This window comes from Solanum tuberosum, unplaced genomic scaffold (assembly GCF_000226075.1).
Source record: "Solanum tuberosum cultivar DM 1-3 516 R44 unplaced genomic scaffold, SolTub_3.0 scf00128, whole genome shotgun sequence".
Lineage (NCBI taxonomy): Eukaryota > Viridiplantae > Streptophyta > Magnoliopsida > Solanales > Solanaceae > Solanum > Solanum tuberosum.
The window spans coordinates 758,878-770,336 of NW_006239053.1; positions in this window are offsets into that span (position 1 = coordinate 758,878).

The window sequence follows — 11,459 nt, forward strand, 5'->3', positions numbered from 1 at the left end:
ACACTTAAAAGAAACATACATCACAGATTCACACATTTGAATGTAGAGGAGGGATAAATAGTCTTTATTTATGGCGAAGTCACGAAGAGACACTTTAGAAACTATACTTGATCCTTCTCTCAACTCAACCAAATTTGTACATGCCATGATTATATAACAAATTTAAAGTGAGTTAGGAGAATGAAGATCAAGACTGACTATATTGATGAAAACACCATCTCAATCCTTCGTGATGAATCAATCAAATAAACTCAAACAAGAGCTCAAGCAAAATAAACCAACAAATTTCCCCCAAAACTCCAGTATTATAGGAAACGAAGCATCATACTACAACTTATTCAACGTTCAATCTCCGGACTCCATTTCTAAATTCTTCAATCAAAACAGTTCTAACTAGTATTAAGGTGGTGATGAAATGATCTTCAATTTTTCGAGTTTTCTCGAAATTCTTTTTTTCAATCAAACCTCATTTCACTTCTTTCAAAATGTTAAAACACCTCTGGACCTTAAGTTTTTCCAATTTTTGTAAAAGAAAAGCCACTGATCTCAGCTCCGCCATTGAAGCTAGAATTACAGAACAGAGGAGAAGCGGCAATATTGAATTTCGAATTCTAAGCACGAAAAATTCAAGGAACCGAATCAAGATACATATTATTCGATTTTCTTGTTCGTATAAATTATCAGATTTCCAGAAGAATTTCAGGTATGTTCGTCTCATCGTTTATTTTTTCTCCAAGGCGCAAAAATGAAGATTTTAAACCCTAATTCTTTATCACGTTCTTTGAACTCTTGCCCAAATTCAATCTTTTCAAGTTTTCTCAAAATCTACTCAGATTCAGACTCTTTACTGTTCTTGAGCAACTGCGCGATTCAATTTTTCAGGCCGAAAAAATTGAACGAAAAAAAAAAACTAAACTTTTTCTTGATACAGTAGCACATTTTCTATTTTTATTTCATGCACCAAAACATAATGTAAATATTCTACTTTTAGGGAAATTTAATTAACATTTAAAGATTCCAATTTTAAGTTATAGTCATGGTATAAAATATACATGTTTAAAAAGTTAATGAATAATATCATCAATGTAAGTAAGCACAAATAGTGAAAAAGAATTGAAATTCTAAGAAAGGAAAGTTCACTTGCCTTTTGTTTTCTCAACAATTGTCAAAATGGGACTAAGTTGAAGTTGCTTGCCAATCTACACCTTCTTGAAGAAAAAAAAAAGAAGGGAAAAAGAGTAAAGTAAATGAGAAGAATGAAAATTTTGAAAAACATTTTATTTTATAGGTATTTTCTCTTATTATATAAGAGAGAGTTCTGATGAAGTAGACACATCTCCGTCAACGTGCCTACTTCAGCGTATTTAAGAAAAAAATTTAAAATTTATTTCTTTTGTTCTACTTTAATTTATAATCAATGTATAATTTTTTCCAAAAAAAATTTACATATTTATTTCTTTTGTTTTACTTTCCAAAAAAAAAAAATTCAAAAATTTATTTCTTTTGTTCTACTTTAATTTAATTAGTGTATAATTTTTTTCGAAATTATGATCTTTGTTTTAGCTATGACTTTTAGCTTTCAATTCAAGACTTCACGTTGAAGCAAGCACGTATCCGTCGACGTGTCTGCTTCAGCGTGCTTCGAAAAAAAATTAAAAAAATATTTCTTTTGTTCTACTTTAATTTAATTAGGTTATAGTTTCTTCAAAATTATGACATCTGTTTTAGCTATGACTTTTAGTTTTAATTTCATATTCTATAGTTATTGCTATATTATTTTGAATTTCGGTTATATTTATTTATATCTTCTAACTATTTTGAGTAAAAAATCAATGATCGATACGAAAAATGCTTTAAGTATGGGCCTCCTCACATTAAATTTGCGCAAACAAAAGTAATTAACAACTTAAATATTTAAAAATCATATTAAAATTTAATTATCTTTCTAAATTTTACTTATATCACATAAATTAAATAAAAAAAATACTAAAATATTGGGCCCGTGCAACGCACGGGCACCTGTGTCTAGTAAGATATAAGAAAGAAATAGAGAAGAGAAGGATACCTTTGCATCAAATCAAGTGCAGCCTTTACTTACTCTTTGTAATTTTTGGGTTTTCACAACTTATAATGGAGAATTAGAGGGGTAGGAACACCCATTTATAGTAGGGGAAAAGACTAAAGGAAATATAAGAAAAAACCAATATTTATAGATTGAATCACGAGAAATTCTAGGTATAGGAACACTCATTTATAACATGAGGGAAAGATATATATGAAAATGCAAAAAAATTGAGGTAAAAGATATTTATATATTGAATCACGAGGAATTAGAGGTTTAGAAACACTCATTTTATAACATGAGTGGGAAAGGTATATGTGAAAATACAAGAAAATTGAGGTAAAAGATATTTATGAAAAATTCACGAAAAATGTCTTGACTAACATATCTTAAAATAGAGTCGTCAAAATGAGTTTGACTGGTGAAATTAATCCAAGTCAAATTATTAGTTTGGTGTGGTTGGACTGGCATTTTCCACACCTATTTAAAACTAAGACTCTTTAGTCTATCCCTGGTCAGTTTGTCGGTCTCGTGTGGTGGAGTTGGACTAATTCATAGGTCAAAATATTAAATTTAAACAGAAAAGTGAAGATTCGTATATAATTTTTTAAGAATAATTTCAATCGCTAAAAGGGTATACATCAACATTTGATTGGTAACAACTATGCTTTTAAAGAGATAAGTCCGAAGGATATCCAACAACCTAGATAGGATTGCTAGAAAAAAATTCTATAAATATTTTAGACACTATTATCATACTAGTCTCTGGACACGTGCGTTGCACGTGTGTACCATGTGATTTTTTATAGATTCGTTAGAACAATTAAAATTTTATGCAAATCGTGTGAAGTGAGTAATATTTTTTTAATGTGCGTCAAGAAACACCAAGTGAGGGGCACATTGTAATGTTTAAAATCAATTACTTTGAAGTTACCATCAGTAAATCAATTCCGTTGAAGCTATTATCAGTAATTTTTGAACTTTTTTTAGTAGTTAACACACTTTCAATAAAATCACAAATGACTAATTTGAGCCAAATAACAATGTAGACTTATGATAACGATAAAAAATTCATAAAAATGTGATTGGTAAAGTCTAATAGAGAAAAAACACACAAAAAATAGAAGAAAAAGATTATTTCTTTTGTTCTATATTAATTTAATTAGTGTATTATATTTTTCAAAATTATGAAATATGTTTTAGCTATGACTTTTAGTTTTAAATTCAAGACTTCACGCTGAAGCAAGCACGTGTTCGTCGACTTGTCTGCTTCAGCGTGCTTCGGAAAAAAATTAAAAAATTATTTCTTTTGTTCTACTTTAATTTAATTAGGTTATAGTTTCTTCGAAATTATGACATCCGTTTTAGCTATGACTTTTAGTTTTAATTTCATATTCTATAGTTATTGCTTTATTATTTTGAATTTCGGTAATATTTATTTATAACTTGTAACTACTTTGAGTAAAAAATCAATGATCAATACGAAAAATGCTTTAAGTATGGGCCTCTTCACATTAATTTGTGCAAACAAAAGTAATTAACAACTTAAATATCTAAAAATCATGTTAAAATTTAATTATCTTTCTAAATTTTACTTATATTACATAAATTAAAATAAAAAAATACTAAAATATTGGGCCCGTGCAACGCACGGACACCTGTGTATGGTAAGATATAAGAAAGAAATAGAGAAGAGAGGATACCTTTGTATCAAATCAAAGTGAAGCCTTTACTTACTCTTTGTAATTTTTGGGTTTTCACAACTTATAATGGAGAATTAGAGGGGTAGGAACACCCATTTATACTAGGGGAATAGGCTATATAAGGAAATATAAGAAATAACCAATATTTATAGATTGAATCACGAGGAATTCTAGGTATAAGAACATTCGTTTATAACATGAGGGAAAGATATATATGAAAATGCAAAAAAATTAAGGTAAAAGATATTTATATATTGAATCACGAGGAATTAGAGGTTTAGAAACACTCATTTATAATAGGGGTGGAAAAGGTATATGTGAAAATACAAGAAAATTGAGGTAAAAGATATTTATGAAAAATTCACGAAACATGTCTTGACTAAAATATCTTAAAATAGAGTTGTCAAAATGAGTTTGACCGGTGAAATTAGTCCAAGTCAAATTATTAGTTTGGTGTGGTTAGACTGACATTTTCCACGCCTATTTAAAACTAAGACTCTTTAGTCTATCCCTGATCAATTTGTCAGCCTCGCGTGGTGGAGTTTGACTAATTCATGGGTCAAAATATTAAATTTAAATAGAAAAGTGAAGATTCGTATATAATTTTTTAAGAATAATTTCAATCGTTAAAAGGGTATACATCAACATTTGATTGGTAACAACTATCTTTTAAGGAGATAAGTCCAAAGGATATCCAACAACCTAGATAGGATAGCTAGAAAAAATTCTATAAATATTTTAGACACTATTATCATACTAGTCTCTGGACACATACGTTGTACGTGTGTTCCATGTGAATTTTATAAATTCGTTAGAACAATTAAAATTTTATGCAAATCGTGTGAATTGAGTAATATTTTTTTAATGTGCGTCAAGAAACACCAAATGATGGGCACATTGTAATGTTTAAAATCAATTATTTGAAGCTACCATTGGTAAATCAATTTCGTTAAAGCTATTATCAGTAATTTTTGAACTTTGTTTAGTAGTCAACACACTTCCAATAAAATCACAAACGACTAATTTGAGTCAAATAACAATACAGACTTACAATAATGATAAATTTTTTATAAAAATGAGATTGGTGAAGTCTAATAGAGAAAAAACACACAAAAAATAGAAGAAAAATATTATTTCTTTTGTTTTACTTTAATTTAATTAGTGTATAATATTTTTCGAAATTATGAAATCCATTTTAGCTATGACTTTTAGCTTTCAATTCAAGACTTCACGCTAAAGCAAGCACGTGTCTAATTCAGTGTGCTTCGGAAAAAAATTAAATAATTATTTCTTTTGTTCTACTTTAATTTAATTAGTGTATAGTTTCTTTGAAATTATGGAATCTATTTTAGCTATGACTTTTAGTTTTAATTTCATATTCTATAGTTATTGCTTTATTATTTTGAATTTTGGTATTATTTATTTATAACTTGTAACTACTTTGAGTAAAAAGTCAATGATCGATACGAAAAATGCTTTAAGTATGGGCCTCTTCACATTAAATTTTCACAAATAAAAGTAATTAACAACTTATATATCTAAAAAATATATTAAAATTTAATTACCTTTCTAAATTTTACTTATATCACATAAATTAAAATAAAAAAATACTAAATTATTGGGCCCGTGCAACGCACGGGAACCTTTGTCTAGTAATATATAAGAAAGAAATAGAGAAGAAAAGGATACCTTTGTATCAAATCAAGTGAAGCCTTTACTTACTCTTTGTATTTTTTGTGTTTTCACAACTCATAATGGAGAATTAAAGGGGTAGGAATACCCATTTATAGTAGGGGAAAATGCTATATAAGGAAATATAAGAAATAACCAATATTTATAGATTGAATCATGAGGAACTCTAGGTAGAGAAACACTCATTTATAAAATGAGGGAAAGATATATATGAAAATGCAAAAAAATTGAGGTAAAAGATATTTATATATTGAATTACGAGGAATTCGAGGTTTAGAAACACTCATTTATAATAGGGGTGGAAAAGGTATATGTGAAAATACAAGAAAATTGTGGTAAAAGATATTCATGAAAAATTCACGAAACATGTCTTAACTAAAATATCTTAAAATAGAGTCGTCAAAATGAGTTTGACCGGTGAAATTAGCCCAAGTCAAATTAATAGTTTGGTGTGGTTGGACTGACATTTTCCACGGCCATTTAAAACTAAGACTTTTTAGTCTATCCCTGGTCAGTTAGTCGGCCTCGTATGGTGGAGTTGGACTAATTCATGGGTCAAAATATTAAATTTAAATATAAAAGTGGAGATTCGTATTTAATTTTTTAAGAATATTTTCAATCGTTAAAAGGGTATACATCAACATTTGATTGGTAACAACTATGCTTTTAAGGAGATAAGTCCAAAAGATATCCAACAACCTAGATAGGATTGCTAGAAAAAAATTCTATAAATATTTTAGGCACTATTATCATACTAGTCTCTGGACACGTGCGTTGCACATGTTTTCCATGTGAATTTTTATAGATTCGTTAGAACAATTAAAATTTTATGCAAATCGTGTGAAGTGAGTAATATTTTTCATGTGCGTCAAGAAACACCAAATGAGGGGCACATTGTAATGTTTAAAATCAATTACTTTGAAGTTACCATCAGTAAACCAATTATGTTGAAGCTATTATTAGTAATTTTTGAACTTTGTTTAGTAGTTAACACATTTCCAATAAAATCACAAATGACTAATTTGAGCCAAATAGCAATACAAACTTACAATAATGATAAAAAAAAAATCATAAAAATAAGATTGGTGAAGCCTAATAGAGAAAAAACACACAAAAAATAGAAGAAAAATATTATTTCTGTTGTTCTACTTTAATTTAATTAGTGTATAATATTTTTCAAAATTATGAAATCCGTTTTAGCTATGACTTTTAGTTTTCAATTCAAGACTTCACGTTGAAGCAAGCACGTGTCCGTCGACGTGTCTACTTCAGCGTGCTTCGGAAAAATATCAAATAATTTCTCTTTGTTCTACTTTAATTTAATTAGTGTATAGTTTCGTCGAAATTATGGAATCCGTTTTAAATATGACTTTTAGTTTTAATTTCATATTCTATAGTTATTGCTTTATTATTTTGAATTTCGGTAATATTTATTTATAATTTGTAACTACTTTGAGTAAAAAATCAATGATCGATACGAAAAATGCTTTAAGTATGGGCCTCTTCACATTAAATTTGCACAAACAAAAGTAATTAACAACTTAAATATCTATCAAATCATATTAAAATTTAATCACCTTTCTAAATTTTACTTATATCACATAAATTAAAATAAAAAATACTAAAATATTGGGCCCGTGCAACGCACGGACACCTGTGTCTAGTAAGATATAAGAAAGAAATAGAGAAGAGAAGGATACCTTTGTATCAAATCAAGTGAAGCCTTTACTTACTCTTTGTAATATTTGTGTTTTCAAAACTCATAATGGAGAATTAGAGGGGTAGGAATACCCATTTATAGTAGGGGAAAAGGCTATATAAGGAAATATAAGAAATAACCAATATTTATAGATTGAATCACGAGGAATTCTAGGTACAGGAACACTCATTTATAACATGAGGAAAAAATATGTATGAAAATGCAAAAAAATTAAGGTAAAAGATATTTATATATTGAATCTCGAGGAATTCGAGGTTTAGAAACACTCATTTATAACAAGGGTAGAAAAGGTATATGTGAAATTACAAGAAAATTGTGGTAAAAATATTAATGAAAAATTCACGAAACATGTCTTGACTAAAATATCTTAAAATAGAGTCATCAAAATGAGTTTGACCGGTGAAATTAGTCCAAGTCAAATTATTAGTTTGGTGTGGTTGGACTGGCATTTTCCACGCCCATTTAAAATTAAGACTCTTTAGTCTATCCCTGGTCAGTTTGTCAGCCCAGTGTGGTGGAGTTGAACTAGTTCATGGGTCAACATATTAAATTTAAATAGAAAAGTGAAAATTCGTATATAATTTTTGAGAATAATTTCAATCGTTAAAAGGGTATACATTAACATTTAATTGGTAACAACTATGCTTTTAAGGAGATAAGTCCAAAGGATATCCAACAACCTAGATAGGATTGCTAGAAAAAATTTCTATAAATATTTTAGACACTATTATCATACTAGTCTTTGGACACGTGCGTTGCACGTGTGTTCCATGTGAATTTTTATAGATTCGTTAGAACAATTAAAATTTTATGCAAATCGTGTGAAGTGAGTAATATTTTTTTAATGTGCGTCAAGAAACACCAAATGAGGGACACATTGTAATGTCTAAAATCAATTACTTTGAAGCTACCATCAGTAAATCAATTCCGTTGAAGCTATTATCAGTAATTTTTGAACTTTGTTTAGTAGTTAACACACTTCCAATAAAGTCACAAATGACTAATTTGAGCCAAATAACAATACAAACTTATGATAATGATAAAAAATTTATAAAAATGAGATTGATGAAGTCTAATAGAGAAAAAACACACAAAAAATAGAAGAAAAGTATTATTTCCTTTGTTCTACTTTAATTTAATTAGTGTAATATTATCGAAATTATGAAATTTTTTTAGCTATGACTTTTAGTTTTAAATTCATGACTTCACGCGAAGCAAGAACGTGTCCGTCGACGTGTCTGCTTCAGCGTGCTTCGAAAAAAAATTAAATAATTATTTCTTTTGTTCTACTTTAATTTAATTAGTGTATAGTTTCTTCGAAATTATGGAATCCGTTTTAGCTATGAATTTTAATTTTATTTCATATTCTATAGTTATTACATTATTATTTTGAATTTCGGTAATATTTATTTATAACTTGTAACTACTTTGAGTAAAAATCAATGATCGATATGAAAAATGCTTTAAGTATGGGCCTCTTCACATTAAATTTGGCAAACAAAAGTAATTAACTACTTAAATATCTCAAAATCATATTAAAATTTAATCACCTTTCTAAACTTTACTCATATCATATAAATTAAAATAAAAAATACTAAAATATTGGACCCGTGCAACGCACGGGTACCTGTACGTGTCTAGTAAGAAATAAGAAAAAAACACAGAAGAGAAGGATACCTTTGTATCAAATCAAGTGAAGCCTTTACTTACTCTTTGTAATTTTTGGATTTTCACAACTCATAATGGAGAATTAGAAGGGTAGGAACACCCATTTATAGTAGGAGACAAGGCTATATAAGGAAATATAAGAAACAACTAATATTTATGGATTGAATCACGAGGAATTCTAGGTATAAGAACACTCATTTATAACATGAGGGAAAGATATATATGAAAATGCAAAAAAATTGAGGTAAAAGATATTTATATATTGAATCATGAGGAATTCGAGGTATAGAAACACTCATTTATAATAGGAGTGGGGAAGGTATATGTGAAAATACAAGAAAATTGAGGTAAAAGATATTTATGAAAAATTCACGAAACATGTCTTGACTAAAATATCTTAAAATAGAGTCGTCAAAATGAGTTTGACCGGTGAAATTAGTCCAAATCAAATTATTAGTTTGGTGTGGTTGGACTGGTATTTTCCACGCCCATTTAAAACTAAGACTCTTTAGTCTATCCCTGGTCAGTTTGTCAGCCTCGTGTGGTGGAGTTGACTAATTCATGGGTCAAAATATTAAATTTAAATAGAAAAGTAAAGATTCGTATATAAATTTTTAAGAATAATTTCAATCATTAAAAGGGTATACATCAACATTTGATGGTAACAACTATTCTTTTAAGGAGAGTCCAAAGGATATCCAACAACCTAGATAGGATTGCTAGAAAAAAATTCTATAAATATTTTAGACACTATTATCATACTAGTCTCTGGACACGTGTGTTCCATGTGAATTTTTATAAATTTGTTAGAACAATTAAAATTTTATGCAATTCGTGTAAAGTCAGTAATATTTTTTTAATGTGCATCAAGAAACACCAAATGAGGTGCTCATTGTAATGTTTAAAATCAATTCCTTTGAAGCTACCATCGATAAAATCAATTCCGTTAAAGCTATTATCAGTAATTTTTGAACTTTTTTTAGTAGTTAACACACTTTCAATAAAGTCACAAATGACTAATTTGAGCCAAATAACAATACAAACTTACGATAATGATAAAAAATTCATAAAATTAGATTGGTGAAGTCTAGTAGAGAAAACAGATACAAAAAATAGAAGAAAAATACAACATACACATCATCTGTAAGACTTATTCATATAGATTATAGATAGAAAATAAATATAGAATCAATAAATTATCCTTATTTGGAATTTGGAAGCTACAAGTTTAAAGAGGAAAAACAAATGGCACAAACCGTGAGAGGGAAGTAACTGCACTGACAAATCCTATAATTTGCAAATTATGTATAACGAAGTATGCATCATATTTTTCTCCAGAATAAGATAATACTTATTTCTGACAAAAGCTGAGACAAAATTTATCAACGGTGCTTGACATCATATTTATTGCTTCACGCACCATAATATATATATGGAACATGCGTTGCATATATATATATATAATTTCAGCTTTTATTATAAAATTCGTGTAACAAAATAATAAATCAAAAATGTCTTTTAAAAGCTATGTCACTTGAGAAAATATTTGTTGTTATGATACGGAGACACCATTTAAAGTTTGTAAATTTAAATTTTGAACTTGTATTGTGTTTACTGTAATTCATTACTTTGGTTATTTATTTGTTGAATAGAAATAAACTCGAAAAAGAGGACAAACATAGTTACCATCTAGCAATAAATGTGTGAAGAAAATTAATATCATATAGCCCCATAATGGTATATAGAAATATGCCGATTGAATTTTATGCTCTAGATTACTGTAAATGCATGTAAATATCTCTAACTCTAAATACAGTAAGAGAATTGAAATTTAAAGACAAAAGAAATCTTAAAAATTATCAATAACTGATCAAACAGGATGAATAACATATTTCTCTACAAAACTTGCTACAAAGCAAAATAGATGTACATTTATCAATTCAGCCCAAACGTTTAAATTTGTTGTCTGATTTTATAGCTATTTCTTTTATAATAATAACATATATTTCGTGAAATCCGTCCAGGGAGTGTAGGGTGTGCACAAACCTTACTTCAATTCAGAAGACCCTCAACTTGAGTCGAGTATATCAAATCAGAGTAAATATGAAAAAGAAAAATGACAGTGAAGAGAATATAATATAATATAATATAACAACTATTACGAAAATAATAACAACAACAACAAAAGTGCAATAACCGAAACATCGTAAAAACAATTGGTGGTAAAAAGCAAAAGCAAGACAGTACAAGAATAAAAGTACTACTACGACAGACACCACTAAGCCTAAACCCTTTAGAAAGAAAGAGAACACTCCACTACAACCTTCTACCTTAATCTACGATCTTCATGCTTAAGCATTTTCTGTAATTGATGAAATTGGTTTCTTTTTTCGTCTGACCTTTGAAAGGCGAATTAGCTTATGTATTTGTCAATAATAATTTTACCTCATGCACATGATATTTATAAGCCAAAAGTTTGCCTAGAATTCTGTAGAAAGCTCAAAAGTTATGTTGGAGAATGGAGAGACATTCTTAAAGTGCGTTTTAAAACACCTTTTCATTTTTAGTATTTAATATAATATAATATGATATAATTATTATTTAATATTTAATT